General features: G+C 36.5%; 1 pseudogene across 1 annotated transcript in view; it reads left to right on the top strand.

Moving 5' to 3' along the window:
- Positions 1-17199, top strand: part of LOC306660061 (cytochrome P450 2C18-like) — a 49618-nt pseudogene that overhangs the window by 19440 nt on the left and 12979 nt on the right. Inside the window, exons 6-7 of the transcript XR_013766624.1 lie at positions 9277-9418; positions 12247-12434. The product of XR_013766624.1 is annotated as a cytochrome P450 2C18-like (transcript). The remainder of the gene's footprint in view (positions 1-9276; positions 9419-12246; positions 12435-17199) is intronic.

The raw sequence follows: 17199 nt of genomic DNA, 5'->3' as shown, positions 1-17199 counted from the left end.
TTTCATGCAATATTGTAAGAAAGAGCTGCACTAATTCTTTAAAGATCTGGTAGAGCTCATCGGAGAACCCATCTGGTCTTGGGTTTTTCTTTTCTGGAGGGCTTTATGTCACTGCTTCAATCTCATTGTATACAACTGGTGTGATTGTGTTTTTTTATCTTGTTGTTTCAATTGTACTTCATATCTGGGTATAAACTTGTCCATTTCTTCTAGATCTTCTACTTTATTAGAATATGATATTTCAATGTAGTCCATAATAATCTTCTGGATTTCAGAGATTTCTCTGTCATTGCTCATTTTTCATTTCTAATTTTAGTGCATCCTGTCTTCTCTGTTTTGCTTATTTTGGCTAACATTTATCAGTCTTGTTACTCTTTTCAAAGAATCAAGTCTTTGTTTCATAGTTTCTTTGCAGTTTTTAAATTGATTTTTAATTTCAATTGCATCTTCATTATTTCCCCTTTGTTCAGTATTTGGGATTGTATTTTAATTTTCTACAGCCTGGAGATGCATTATTAGGTTATTTGGGGTCTTTCTGATTTTTTAATATATTTATTCATAGTTTATAAGCTCTCATCTTGGAACTGCTTTCCTAGAATTTCTAAGACTCTTATACATTTCATGGCTATTATATTTTGAGTCTAGGAATTTTAAATTAGTCCCATCATTCTCTCAATGATGAATTCATCATTTAAGATTGCATTATTGAATCTCCATGTCCATATGTAATTTCTGTGGTTATTCTCTCGCTAATTTCATTCCATGATAACCTGATAGTTTAGATGGAAGTAATTACAGAAATTTAAGAAGAATATTTGCTAAGGCTTACTACTGTTTCCTATAATATGGGCAAATTGGAGAAAGCTCCATGAGCATCTAAGAAAAAGTTGAATTTAGCTGTTGTTTAATAAAATATTCTATGAATGTCTGCTAGTCCATTTAATATATAATATTTTTGTATCTGAAGGGTCATTAGTGATTTTATGTGTGAATGACCTATCTCATGGGGAGTGAGGTGTGTTGAAATTACTCAATATTGTTGAATTGTGCCCTATTTGGATCTTTGAGTAGTATCTGCTTTATGTAATTAGATGCACTGATATTTGAGGTATAAACACTATCCTTACCTTTTCAGCGAATTATTTTCTAGAGGTATGACTTGCCTGTTATTTTTTTTCTCCATTTTCAGTAATATATTTCCAGTCTTTCACTTTAAGCCTACATATGTCTTTGCCTTTAAGATGAGTCTCTTGAAAACAGTATATAGTTGGGTCTTATTTTTGAATCCAATCAGCCATTCTCATATTTGTAGTCAGCTTTTTTTTGTTTCTGGGATCAAAAGGCCTGACAAAAACAAGATAGAAGACGAAATGCTTATTTTGACTCTTGATTTCAGAGGGACAACCCATGGTTGGATGACTCAATAGCTCTGGGTTCACGATAAGCCAGAACATCTTGGAAGAAGAGCATAGTGGAGGAAGCCAGCTAAGGGCATGGCAAGGAGGAGGCCTAGATACCTCTACTCACGAAGGACAAAATATAAATCCCAGTGGCACACTCCCAGTGAACACCTTCCTTCAGCCTTACCTTACCTGCCCAAAGTTCCTGCCCAGTGAACCCACATCAGTGACTAATGAACTGATGGTTTTATACCTCTCATTTCTGAATCATTCCATCTTTGAAAATTCTTTCATTGTCTCGTATATAATCTTTTGGGGAATCCCTCAACTCTAAATCAAAGCATTCCACAACTGCCCCCCCCCAAATCATCATGGATTCTTTTAGTTTCTTCTCATTTTGAAAGTTTTACTCTTTCTCTTCAATTCTGAAAGCTAATTTTGCCTGATACGGTAATCCTGATTAGCAATTATTTTCTATCATGGCTTGGAAGACACCATTTCAGTTCCTTCTCTCTTTTACATTCTCAGTTGAGGTATCAGGAGTAATTCTGCCTAGAATACTTCTCAATGTGACATAAAATTATGTTTTTCATTTTTAAAATTCTTTTCTGTATGACAGGTGTTAAAGTGTGCTGTGTCCTGGAGAGGTTCTTTTTTGATCTTGCTTATTTGGGGCTCTGAATGCGTTCTATCTGGAGCCCCTTACACTCCACAGGTATGGAAATTTCTCTGAAATATCTCACTGAAAAGGTTATTCATTCCTTTAGATTTAATTTCAGTTCTCTCTTTAATTCCAATGATTCTTTAGATTGGTCTCTTAGAGTTGTCCCAGATTTCTTTAATTTGTGATCATGATTTTTATTTCTTTTATTTATTGCTGTCTGAGTTTTAAAGTTCATATACCTTGTGTTGAAACTCTGAAATCCTGTCTTCTATGTGGTCTAATTTATTGGTGAGATTTTTAACTGGATATTAGATTTACTTACTTTTTTTTTTCAGGATATCTGTATAATCTTTTTTCAAAATCTCTATCTGCTCTTTGGGATGCTCTTTCATTTCTTATATTTTCTCTCACCTTTCTTTACTTATATCTTCATTTAGCTCATTGATCATTTTAACCATTAAAATTTTTAATTCTTTGACACTTTATCTGAATCTACATTGGTAGATTCAGCTGCTGGTAAATTATATATATTTTGTAGATGTCCTGTTGACCTGTTTACTTATGTTATCTTGGGTCCTGTTTTGTGGGTCTGTAGAGAGGAATTCCTCTTCCTCTTTTAAGTGAAGTTCCTTTGTAAGTACTTACGTCTCAATAATGTGCATCTGACTTAGTTTCAACACATCCAATTAGCATGTTATAAATTTTAATTCAATCATTGCTACCACTTTGAAAGGAGAGAGTAGCCACTTATGCAATGATAATTTAAGAGCAAACCATATATCAACCTAATGTTCACAGAAGTTATTATTACTGACCACTATACCTCTATTGACCAAAGAGTATCGATTTGCAATAGGCAGGGAAAATTTAGATTTAATAGTACATTAAATTTTATTGAAAAGGGGAAAAATGTGCAAATAACAAAGAAGTAGAATATATAAAGAAAAAAGAAGAGTGTGGTGCATGATATGGAGACACAAGTTAAAGTGGTTTAAATATAAAGGATGAATTACATGGGTAGGAAATGCATAGCAAAGAGAAGAAAAGGTATATTAAGAGTTAAGGTTAGGGAGGGGGGCAAGTATGGAGGAAGGAAGTACTGTATAGAGGGTAAAGAGGGGTGGGAGGGGTGGGGGAAGGGAAAAAAATAACAGAATGAATCAAACAACATTACTCTATGTAAATTTATGATTACACAAATGGTATGCCTTTATGCCATGTACAAACAGAGAAACAACATGTATCCCATTTGTTTACAATAAAAAAAAATAAATAAATAAAATAAAGGTATAACTAAAAAAAAAAAAGAGATGGTTGAATTAACTGACAAAATATATAAAATGAGAGATAATTATGACAAAACACAAAATTTGGACAGACAGTAGGAAATAGTTTTTATCAAGTAGTTGATGCAATATTGGTTCTATTAAAAAAGTAATTTTTCTTTCTCAGGTTTTTTTAAATAGAGACCTTTCCTCCACTTCTACCCTGTGCCCAGACTGAGTCACAGCTTGGGATCTCACCAACCCAGTGACTAGTAGAGCAAAAGTGGCTATCGGTCGTGTATATTCTAAAAGCCAATGTAACAATACCCAGTATTATATATAAGTGACAAAAGGGGCAAAGATACTGCAGTTTGAAAAAAAAAGTAAACTTCAGGGATTTCTAGTTTGACACTTTAGAAGTTCAAACCAGGTTTTCAAGATGGCGGCCTAGAGGGTGGCTGCATTTCATGTTGCTCCAGGACTCAGGATTCAAAAGAGGAGATATTGAGAGACTTGGGACCAACTCAAAGCAGCCAGGTGAGTCTCTCCCGTTGGGGGGGTGTCCCGGATGGGGCGGTAGTCCCAGAACGCTGCCCGGTGAGATGCCCCTCCCCCTGCTGGAGCAGTGAACTCGGACAACTGGGAGCAGCGTAGAGGAGGCCACTCAGCACAGCGCTGGGATTTGGAGCAACCACTGGGGCTCCGGGCAGCTGCCCAGAGGAGGAGAGGCAAGGAGAGCTGTTTGGACTTAGAGCGACTACTCCTGAACACCGGGGACCTGCCCGGAGGAGGGGGAGGAGGAGTGTGGCCACTTGGATTCGGAGTGACTGCACCAGAGCTACAGGTGGTTGCCAGAGGAGGAGGCGATTGGTGAGTTGTTTGGACTCAAAGCGACCACTCCTGAACACTGGGGGGCTGACTGGAGGAGAAGCGTGGTGGGTCACATGGTCTCGAGGGGCCGCACCGGAGCTCCGGGCGGCTGCCCGGAGGAGGCTTGCAGCAGGTCATGTGGACTCAGAGCGACTCAGAGTGACTGCTCCTGAACACCCGGCGGGGGGGGGTTACCTGGAGGAGGAGGAGGAACGGGGTGGGTCACTTGGACTCGGAGTGACTGCCCAGGGCTACGGGTGGTTGGCGGGAGGAGGAGACACGCAGTGAGTTGCTTGGACTCCTAGTGACCGCACCAGAACACCGGGCGGCTGTCTGGAGGAAGAGGCGTGCGGTGGGTCTCTGGGACTCAGAGTGGTTGTATGGGGCTCCAGGTGGCTGCTCACAGGAGGGGCCGCATAGCCAGGCAATTAAGTGCAAAGCAGGGTCCCAGGACCTAGGAGGCTTCTTGGTGGAAGAGCCGCACAGAGACATGCTTAGGGGTGAAGCGAAGGTTCCAGGACTGCGGGCAGATTCTCTGAGGAGGGGCAGCCTATGGAGACTCATCTGCAAAGGGTGAGGCTCCCAGCCCAGGAGGTAGGGCCAGGCCCCTGGGAACTTTGCAGAGGAAGGCAGCCCAGCCCAGGTGGTAGCTGTAAATTAAGGGGAACCTCTAGGAGGGGAACTGACCTGCGAGATCTCCCAGGTGAGTCTTCCCTGTCGGGTGAGGTTTCCCCACAAGGACAGTAAAACCAGAGACACAGGCCCAAACAGGCCTTGCCTCAGCCTGCAGCCTAGTTACCCTTTGGATGACCATTGGTCAACAAGTGGTGGCACCTCTGCCCACTAGCAGGGAATATACCCCACCTGAAGGCCACCACTCCTAGAGAGGCAGCTTCCTTGTGGAGCACTGCATTATCAACTTCCTCCAAGACTTCAGCCTACTGAAGGCTAAGAGGGGATATATAGAAATCTTCAGGGACATTGTAATTTGGTGGAGGAAATCTGCAATATCTCAGTGGTCCACAGATACCTGAACAATATGAGAAAACAAGGAAAGAAAATGCCGCAAACAAATCTAGATGTTACATCAATAAAACCCAATGACAGCATGGCAGAAGAAATGACAGAAAAGGAGTTCAGAATATACATAATTAAAATGATCAGGGAAGCAAACGATGAGATGAAAGAGCAAATGCAGGCATTGAATGATCGCACCAATGGACAGTTAAAAGAGCAAATACAGGAAGCAAAAGATCATTTCAATAAAGAGTTAGAGATATTGAAAAAAACCAAACAGTAATCCTTGACATGAAGGAAACAGTAAACCAAATTAAGAACTCCATAGAAGTTCAAACAGTTTTTATTTATTTATTTATGTTTAGACTTCCTGGTTTCTCTACTTTAACTGTCTCCACTGGGGGATGCTGGGGATTTCTAATTCTAGCTTAGCTTGCTGTTGATGAGCTATGTGTAAATGTATGTGTGTACACACACACACACACACACACACACACACACACATACACACGTGTGAACATGCTACATTGAATCCTGCATATACATGAACATTGTAGTATGGTTGATACTTGAACATAGCATAATTTGGTAGATTTTGTGCTCCAGTAATTCATCATGTCCTCCCCTCTTTTCTTCCTCTGGATTCTCTTACTCTATTATTTTCCCTTCTACTTCTTTTATCTCTCTACACTCTACTTATAAGCAAAACATAGATCTTCTGACTTTATGAGTCAGGATATTTTTTAGCATGATGTCCTCAAGTTTCATTCATTAACTAACAAGTGACACAATTTCATTCTTCTTCATGGTAGAATGAAATTTTATTGTGTATATTTATCAATATTCATTACCAATTTGTGTATTGAAGACATCTAGGTTGGTTCTATAACTTGATAATTGTGAATTGTACTGCTATAAACATGGTTATTCTTGATGGTTGACCTACTAACTGGAGTGTAATAATATTTCAATATAACTTTGAGTTGTATTTCTCCATCACCAGGGATACTGAGCATTTTTATTATATATTTGTAGGTCATTTACATTTCTTCTTTTGAGGAATGTCTGTTTAGTTTATTTGCCCAATTCCTAATTGTGTTATCTGTTTGGTGTTAAGGGTACTTTTAAATTCTAGATAGTAATTCCCTGCCATAAGAGCACCTGGAATAGACATTCTCCAAATCTCTATGCTTTTCATGCTCTTGTTTTTTTTTTTTTTTTAACTTTGAAGAATCTCTTTAATTTGAAACTATCCCTTTGATTGACTCTTGGTTTTATTACTTGAGATTTAGATATCTTATTAAGGAAGTTGCTACCTGTGCCAATATGTTAAAATACTGACCTTATGTTTTCTTTTGGTTGTTGCAGAGTTTCTGATCTAATGCCTCTCTCATTGATCCAGTTTGAGTTTACTTTTGTGGAGGGTGAGTGACAATATTTGAGTTTTAATTTTCTACATATCAATAACCAGTTTTCTCAGCATCTGTGGTTAAAAATGTATCTTTTCTCCAACATATATTTTTGGCAGTTTTGTCAAGGACCAGATGACTATGTCTATGTGGATTTGTCTCTGTATTGTTGGATTTTAAGCCTTCTTTTTTGCCATACTATGCTATTTTTATTACTAACACTCTTTAGTATAATTTGTACTATATATTGTGTTGCTTCCAGAATTACTCTTATTGCTCATTATTGCTTTGGATGTTCTGAGTCTTGTTAATTTTGGGACTAATTTTCCTAGTTCTGTGAGAATACCATTTGTATCATGATTGAGATTGCATTAAACCTATATCTCATTTTTTATAATATCACCATTTAAAATGTAAATTCTGCCTGTCCAAAAATATGGATAGATTTTCCATCTTCTATGGTTTTCTTCAATTACTTTCTTTAGCATTCTAAGATTTTCAGTGTAGAGATGTGCACTTCCATGGTTAGATTTAGTCTTAACTCAATTTGAGTTTTTGAGGTTACTTTGAATGGAATTGTTTCCTGAATTTTTTCTCAGAAGATTTATTATTAGAGTACAGGAAGTCCACTGATTTTTGCTTGTTGATCTTGTAACCTGCTATAGTCATGATTTTTAAAAATCAATTCTACACATCTTGTTATTTTTTGGTGATTTTTTTGTTGTTGTTGTTTTATTTTATGCTATTTTTGAATGGGATGTACTTGTAAGTATAAGATCATGTCATCTGAGTTTGTTTTCTGCTCAGAAGTGATTGTGTTAAACAATGATGTCTGCTTTTCTTAAACTTGGTGAGAGGGATGGAGGGGAGCTTCCCTTACCCACGGAGCCACCACTCACTGAATGCTGCACCTGCTGTTGCTTTTATTCATTCTCTTTTGCTGAAGAACATGACATTTCTGATATTCACCTGTCTGGTAGCTCTATGAGAATTTCCCACAGTCTTCCTGCCTGAGATTTTCTGTGTAGAACTGATGTTTTCATTGATGCTAAGGGAACTACTACAATATTGTGGGTTCCTCTGGTCTTCTATTTTACTTATTTTCAGTAGTTTGATCTTAACTATACTGAATGTTTTACTCCATGCCTTGGAATATGCTCCGATTTGGGTCTTCTTGGAGATTTTGATTGACAATCTTAGAAAACTAGGCAAAGTCAATGTTACCTTGTCCAGAAAAACAACCTATTTAGATAGCTGACTCTCTAATTGTTGATTATATATTGTTTTACAGCCTATAGCCCACCTGGATATTTTATAAGCTGCAGAAAAATGAATTTTGCCTATAGTGTATTTATAAAATTTTATATTTTATATATAATTCATGTTTTAGGGTTATTCTAGGTTTTCAAGTTTCTGTTATTCAGTATTTAAAATTAATCCTTGCTGATGTCATGTCTGTGTCAAATAATACACTCAATCCTCAATCAAAATTAGTTGCTCTTATCAGGTACTTTCTATTTCTCAATTTGGAAGGTATTGGAGCTCTATTGAGTCAGTTCCTTAACCTCAGAATGTGCATTATCCCTATACTCTCCTTAATTCTATATGAACAGTTAATACCTAAACTCTCTGTCTTCATGTTTGTCTTGCCTTGTTCAATTTTTATCTTAAGAGCAGGGTAAATATCAGGGGAATTCACTCTTGTAATTTTTTTCCTAAGCCAAGTTACCTGACACCTCACCTCTGGAGTACATTCTGTCTTTGTAATTCATTCCCTTTTTAGTTGTTTTATACTGTGATGTCATATTAGATTTTTTACATTTTCCAATTCTTAATAAATGTGTGGGAAATCCTGAGCCCAAGTGAATCATCATCAGAAGAAATGTGGATATTCTTGATTTGTTATTTTATCTTTCATGATATAGCCCTAATTTACCAATTTACCTATTGCTATCAATCATGATCATCTTTATCTACAAGTTAGAGAATACTCATTTGCCAGTGCTTAGGATAGTGAATTTATTCATCTTACATGCAAGGAAGTTTTGTGGTGGGCTATACTAGAGTTAGTACAATAGCCCAGAAACATTGGAGACTCAGGTGCCTTCCATTTTCATTCACAATATCATATAGTTGCAATTAAATAGTCCCCCTCAAAACTCATAATGAAAGTTGGTTCACAAAGTAGCAGTGTTGACAGGTTGCTGGGACAAAATAAACCTGTATTCTTTATAAAACACCCAGTTTCTGGTAGTCCATTGTAGCAACAGAAAATGAACTAAAACATTGTACTTAATACACTAGTTTTTATCTTCATGCTTAAATATTGCAATCTAAAATATATTTTTGTCTTTACTACATTATGTGTCTATATTTTACATTGAATGAAGGGAAGAGTAATACTTTGCATGTCCTTTCTATTTGCAAAAAAGAATGGGGAACAGAATCTTTAGGCAACAAGGGGTAAGAGGGTAAGAAATGGAAATTTGGACAATTAACTTGTAGTCTGGCATACCACACAGACTCTTTTTATAAAATTGTATTCTTTTGTTTTTATGTTGGTTTATGTTTATAACCTACTGATTTCTTTTAAAATTATTATAATTAAATGCTAAATTAATTGTGAAATAAGTGCACTGAATTATTCTTAGGAAAATGACAATTCACAGACTGAATTTACCATTGAAGCCTTAGTAAACCTTGTGAATGACCTGTTTGGAGCTGGGACAGAGACAATAAGCACCACTCTGAGATATGGACTCCTTCACCTGTTGAAGAACCCAGAGGTCACAGGTATGACTGCTGATGGTGAGCAGGGTGAATTTCACAACAGAAATATGGGAAGACTCTGCTAGTGCCCTCATCTATTTCTCTTATATAAGTGTCCATATTGAAGTTTTTGTGCTTCTAGTTATATTTGTCCAGATTTAGTGAAGGGATATAAAAAAGAAAACATGGTACAGTTAGGGGACAGTCACAGAGAAATGAAGGACAGCATGGGCATTAGCAAAGCAGTGGAGCTCTGTTCCTGTCTGGATTCCACTGGGAAGTGATTTGCAGCATGCAACAGGCAGCATGAGTCGGCCTAAGACTGCATATTGGTCTTTCCAAGGAAAAGTCACTTGGAATATTAGGTGTGCTCTTGCAAGATTTCTGTGGAAATCTTTCCTTATTCTGAGAATATGCTCTAGTGCTAGACAGGGAGAATAAAATTTCTTTACGGGAGTGTAAATAGAAACTTTAGAAATTTAATGAGGTTGCATTTGTATTACTAGTGTCTGAAAAGTTTTCTAAAAGGTTAGAAAAAAACCTTTGTTTAAGTGTTGCTACTTAGAAGATATCCCTAAAAGAATTTTATTATTCCAGAAGTATATTTTTATTAAGCTTATTTTTCACCAACAACTCTATTTATAAATGTACCTTTAAAGAGTGCCAGTAATGCATAGCAGAATAGAAGCTAAACACCATCTTTTCCAGTTTCAGGACTCCATTAAAACTATTATACAGTAAATACAAATGAGAATTATTCCTGTTAATGTGGGAGAAGAGGAGTAAAGGAAACAGCCAACAAAACTTCAACAAATTTCTGAAACACAGAGGTAGAAAGAAGGGACAGAACTCTACAGAGAGGATCAAACTGTAGCCTGTATGTCAGAAGAAGTTTTATTAGTGTGGAAAAATCAGTCTGAGTACCAAAAATTATCCATGAAGTTCAAGATTTAGAAGCACCCCATGTCAATCAAGGTAGGGGAAAATTGCAGAATTATATAGGAGCCCCTCTATGCTCAGGAAAAGGACAATCCACAGACTGAATTTACCATTGAAGCCTTAGTAAACCTTGTGAATGACCTGCTACAACTCCTTTGAGCAGTTGTTTTCCTCTCATTGGAAGAGAGGTTTACTCTCTAGAGGAACTGAAGCTGAGGTTGTGCAATCAATTTTAGAATATCACAGTAAAGTTAAAAATCACATAAACTTTCAGAATTAAATTCTGTCTTGTATAAGGAATTATGAATCAGAAGGGCATCAGAGTTCTAAAGAGCAACTGTTGTTTTGTGTGTTAATGAAAAATACAAAAGCCAGTTGTGTTGGCACAAGCTTATAATCCCAGCTATTTGGAGGTTGAAGCAGGAAGTTCAGGTAAATTCAAGGCTAGCCAGGCCAGCCTGTCTCAAAATAAAACAAAAGTGCTGTGGTGGTGGCTCAGAGGTCGAGGGCCTCTGGGTCAGTCCCCAGGACAAACAAGAGGAAAGAAAATACAAAAACAAAACCCCACACCCAAACCAACCAACCAACCAACAAACAAACCCAAAAGAACATCAAAGCAAAATATTAACAAAAAGAAAGGAAAAAATGTTTTTAGACCCATGTTTGCTTCAAAATTTATTTCTCTTTTTCACTCTCTCAGGAACATATTAGAGCATATGCTCCATCCAAATATTTAAAATTAAGGCAGAAGCAGTCACAGGTTCCAGGAATGAGGGGACCTTAGTTATAAAGATGGGAGCTGAAGTGAGGCTTCTGAGCAGCAGGCCTGGGAAACAACCAATCGTCCATATTAATTAGACACAGCAAATGTGATGGAAGATCAGGAAAATAAGAGAGTCTGACGTTTAAACATTTAGAAAATTATTACTAAGAGTTTGAAACAACATAACGATTTGGATAGAATATAAAATTAGAAACCGGAAAATTAGAATTTGGAATAAGTTGTTGAAATATAAGTTAAGCATATGCAATTAACAAAACATAAATATAGTTCCCTTACCAGTGAACACTGTTTATGAGGTTATAATGGTGTAAATAAAATATATTAGTATTATCAAAAATGGTGATCAAAATAAATTGGAGTAGAGGGAAAGTATGTGAGGGGTGTGGGTGTGCATATTTATTCATGGTATGTATTTTCCATGGAGTAGAGACAGATCTTAATCTTTCTTACCAGTCTGTCATTAGAAATTTTCTAAAATTGTATAAATCAAGAAACCAAGATAGAATATTATTTAGAAATATAAACATTTTAGAAGAAACTTCTTGAATGATTCAAAAAGACTACATATGAGGAATGAGAAATTGAACAGTGTTCCAGTGAAAACCACAAACACTTTTACAAAAACACAAAAACACACACATACAGGCATACAAGTAGATTTATTTGTTGAACTTAATTTTATAAACATATTTTATATTGGCATAAAATTAATATTCATACCTGTTTTGCTTTTGGCAATGATAATTAATGAATTATTTGATAACCTGATATTTTGAAACATTTTATCATTTATATTTATATTTGATATATACTAGAAAGTTAAACTTATATAAATTTGTAGGTATGTTTTAATACCTAATGTGTAGGAGAGTCATAAATGTATATGAATCATACATTTATGTATACACATGTATTTATGTATGTGTAACACTATTTATTGATAGATTTTGATAAATAGATATAGATAATATAGCATCATGATGATCTTTTTAATGTCCAGAAGTACTTATTGCATATAAGTCATATTTCTAATAACGTTTGGATACACCCATGATACTTCACATAACTGAATTATTTTAAAAATATACTATTTTTCTCTTTTCCTTTTGTCTTATTTTTATCTTATCAGAAAAAGTCCAGGAAGAGATTGACTGTGTGATTGGCAGACACTGCAGCCCCTGCATGCAGGACAAGAGCAGTATGCCTTATACAGAGGTTGTCCTGCATGAAATCCAGAGACACATTGACCTCATCCCAACCAGTGTGCCCCATGCAGTGAACTGTGACACTAAATTCAGAAGCTACTTCATCCCTAAGGTAAGATTGTTTTTCTCACATTGAAGTTCACAAATTAGCATTATCGTCCCAATCCTCTGCCAACCCAAGGGAAAGAAGTACAAAGCTCATCCAATGAAGCACCTTGATGACCTGAGTACTGGACAGACTAGGTCATGAAGTTTCATAACTGTTCCTGATATCCAGCAGTGTGAATTTTCCACGTTTGTTCTGCTCCTTCAACATTGTTGTTTCTACTCTCAGCTCTTTCTTTTTCCAATTGAATTTTGGAATCAGTTTGTTAATTTCCAAAAACAGTCTCCTGGGATATTTTTCAGCATAATATTAAATGTATAATTCAGCTTGGAAAGAATTGACATCTTAACATGTTGAATATTTCAGTTAAATCAATATTGTATATGTTCTCATTCTTTTTGTGTTTTATTTTTTTCTGATAATGTTTTGTTTTCAATGGAGTGGTTTCACACTCTCAGAAATATTTTTAAAAATTTTTTGTATTATTATATATATATATTTTTGGTGCTGGAGATTGAACCCAGTCCCTCCTGCATGCAAGGTAAGCACCCCACCAACTGAGCTATATCCACAGTCCTGAAAGATTTCAATTAGTTAATTAATGTTGAAAGCTAATGTAGATTTTACAGATTGAATAATGCCTTTTCCAATGTGATGTTCCAGGCATTTGTATATGTTGCTAATTCTATTTTAATGACTTTATATCTATAATTCTTAGTAACTTTTTAAATCATTGTTAAAAATTTGTGTTTAGATCCATTTGGGATTTCTTATGTACCTTATCCTGCTATCTTGTTAGTATTTGTTTTATTTATTATTTTCTATTCCTAGTGACCTTAATTTCTGTTTCTTATGCTATTGCACTGGCTGAGATTGCCAGAGAGTGTTGAGTAGAAGTGATGCATTAAGCATGTATTTAATTGTTTTTTTACCCTAGCAGGATGTAAAGGTTTAGCATCATACTATTGAGTGTGATGTTTTATGTCCTTTTTGACAGATATTCTTGACCAGATTAGGGAAGTTGACCTTTTCATATTTGTGTTTGATGTTTTCTTATACTATATCATTTTTTAAAGAGTAATGTACACTTCTATCAAATAGATTCTCTGCATCCATTGATCATGTGTTGATGGTCATATATTCTGTTCTCTTCTCCACTAAATATGCATATGGTAAATAAAGACATACAGTAGTATTTGATCTTCTCCATTTTGATAAAGGTTTTTCTCTTCCCATATTTTTTATCAGTGCATTATTGTTGTAATGGGATTTGTTGTCACATATATATTCATGCACATTTAATAACAATATAATTTGGCCAATTAGCTCCCAGTATTTTTATTAATATTTTTGACAGATTTTTTCCCCGACTTTTCCTCTTGATACTTCTTTGTCATATTTCTGTCAAATAATGCTGACCTCATAAAATAAAGGAGACTCTATTTCCTTCCTTGAGATGACTTACTCTCTTTCTATCCTCCCACTCTCTCTTTTTGGTCTCTTAGTTGTATCTTTGGGATACCTAATAATATTTGCTTAAATACAGTTATAGAAGCACACCTTCAATTTCAGGTGTCCTTTCCTTTTTCCAGAAAGAGTTCTTTCCTTTCCTACTAAATAGTCAGAGTCTATAACACTTCCTGCCCTGATTCAGAGTTGTTGACTAACAGGGATGAAAAATGACTACAGTTATCAGCCCATCTCTCAGTTTTCCCTAGCTGTGTAATCTTGGAACCAATCTTTATGTCAGCAACGTTCCAATGAGTCTAACATAAAGTTTCTTTATTTATTTAGACTTTCAGGTCAGTATGGTCCTAGATACTCTATTTCCTTCAAAGCCAGAACATAGTACTAATGAAATTTACAAAAGGTAGAACTAAATATGGTGTTTTCATGGTGAAGAAAGAATTATGATTTTAGTAAGATTAGAAATATTGTTTTCTTCTTCTGGAGAAAATGGAATGGAGAACTTTCCTGAGAGGTGATAGGCTTGACCTGATAATGAAAGATTTCATACAAGAGTTAGATGTTTTTCAATTCAATTTGTTTTCAGCAAAGAATACAAGCATTTATGCCTAATCTCTGTAGAGTGTAGATATCCCAGAGCCCAAGGAAATGAGGTTTTCCTTTCTGCATGGTACAATGAAGGGAATTGCACCTGCATAGCTTATTCTAATGACCCCCTTATTAATTGTAAAAATAAGTTCTGCTATCACTCCATGAGGTGGACAGTTAGCTCATACTAGACAAAGGTGCCAAAAACATACAATGGAGAAAAGCTAGCCTCTTCAACAAATAGTGCTGAGAAAACTGGAAATCCATATGCAGCAGAATAAAACTAAATCCTTTTCTTTCACTCTGCACAAAACTCAACTCAAAATGGATCAAGGACCTAGGAATTAGACCAGAATCCCTGCACTTAATAGAAAGAAAAGCAGGTCCAAATCTTCATCATGTCAGCTGAGGACCTGAATTCCTTAACTGATTCCCAAAGCATAAGAAATAAAAGCAGGAATCAATATTTAGGATAGATTTAAACTTAAAAGCTTTTTCTCAGTAAAGGAAATAATCAACAATGTGAAGAGAGAGCCTACAGAATGGGAGAATATCTTTGGCACACATACTTCAGATAGAGCACTAACCACCAGAATCTATAAAGCACTCAAGAAACTTTACACCAAGAATACAAATAACCAAATCAATAAATGGGCTAAGGAAATGAGAAGACACTTCACAGAAGAAGATCTACAAGCAGTCAACAGATATATGAAAAAAATGCTTAGTATATCTAGTAATAAGAGAAATGCAAGTTAAAACTACCCTAAGATTTTACCTCACCTGTTCCATCCAGTGGAAGTGGCACAGAGAAAGGAGACACTACTACTCTCTGGTTCAACGAGATTTATTGTGTCCTCCCTGATTCTCTGTCTCCTGTTGCTTCTGCTTATTATATTCTTTCTTCTTCTCTCTCCCTCTCTCCTCCCCCAGGCTCCTAGTTTATCATCCAATTATAGCAAAGCTTTCTCTCATGCAGGAGAGCATGCAGAGGAATGCCAGCATAACACTATATAAATCGCGAGCTGTCCACGTGCGGCATGATATTAGATAGCCAATCCTTGAGCCTGGCATTAACACGTCATAAGTCTCCAAGGAACTAGTAAAGCAAGCAGCCTTTTTAGGTATTTCCTTATTTTGCAGCCAGCGCCCTTTGTCTCACTGCCAGGCGCCATCTTGTCCAAGATGGCCCTCCACAGCTCCCCCTTTATTTTATTAAAAGAAAAGGACAGTGACTGTGTCTGTCTTAGGTGTCAGAGTCAGACTTTATCCTTACCTGTCATTGGGAGTCAAAGAGCTGTTGGCATGCTTTGATCCTCGTCTTAGGTTGGTATATAGTCCACCCTGTGTTTACCCATCTTTGACTAATAGCCCTGTAATTGGGAGAGCCAAATCTGCGGATCAGAGCCCTGATCCATGGCCATAAGGGCTTGCCGTACCACTAAGGCTTGCTGTCCTTGACGACTCCTTAAAGACAACAGATATCTCAGCAGCAGTAATAAAAGCAAGAACAACAATCCCATCATAGCAAAACTTCCCATCCATTGTTTACCAAATTGTAATGCTGACTGTAAGAAACTAATGGCTTCTGGCATACCCAGGATCTTGACCTGAGTACTATTTATCACAAATATAGAATTGGTAGTCAAATTAGTAAACTCTTTAGTCCATGTCCCATTAAGCATGCTTTCAAGCTGTTTGGACAGATTTGCAGCAGCAGTAATATTAGAATAGGGTATAGGGGTAACACATAATGCTTGGGCATGTACTATACAGTCCGTCTGTGCAGTAACAGTTAACATGTCCACTTATTCTTGTAGTAAGTCCACTCTTCGGTTTAGAATCAGGATTGCCATGGTGAGATGTGTATTGATGTTTTTCTGGGCTGTCAATGCTTCAGCAGTGGCTCGTGACAGGTTGTTGAGCACGTGAGCGGTAGGAATAGCAGTTCCTAGGGCAAGTCCAGCAGCAGTGGTTGCAGCTGCAGCAACAGTGATGGCTATAATAGCTGAGATACCAAAATCTCTTTTTGCTCTCATGAGTAGAAAATTCCACTCACTATGATTTATGTTCACTAGGACTGGAATAAATTTAGGAATCCTGGCAATCACAGCCAGAGGAAATAATGAAGCATCCCAACAACTAGATACATAACACTCTTGGTTAGTGCAGTTAAGGACCTCAGTATCATTATCATTGTTATTAGTAATGTTAATATTAAACTTAGAACTGTTAGACAGAATGAACACAAACAGAGACGTGACACATATGGCAGTAGGGGGGAAAGATTGATAAAAGGAAGAGTAATTGGCCACACACCCTGTATAACTATAAGCAGTGGTGTCAATTTCATTTATATAGGCTTGCATTATTCTGCACCTTTGTGAATAGATAGAAAGATTGCCTCCCTGTATCACACTAATTGGACTAATGTCCATACAAGCAGACACACTAAAAAGAGACCACATGGAAAGAGGAGAATAGTCATTGGTAGCAAAATCAGTATCTATAGCAGCATATCTATATGATGCATTTGCATTTTCCAATATTTCATTAACAGTTTCCCAATCTATGGCAAACAGCCCAAAGGAAAAGTAAGGAGTCACCTTATAAGCCATAACATCCCCTTGACACCTATCTCATTTAATAGATCCAACATTGCCATAAGAAATTGGTGTACAAGTGGGACTCCATCTAGGCTATTGTGTATAATTTC

The sequence above is a fragment of the Sciurus vulgaris genome (genome assembly GCF_902686455.1).
Source record: "Sciurus vulgaris genome assembly, chromosome: 4".
Classification (NCBI taxonomy): Eukaryota; Metazoa; Chordata; class Mammalia; order Rodentia; family Sciuridae; genus Sciurus; species Sciurus vulgaris.
This window is presented reverse-complemented; position numbering and strand designations above follow the sequence as displayed.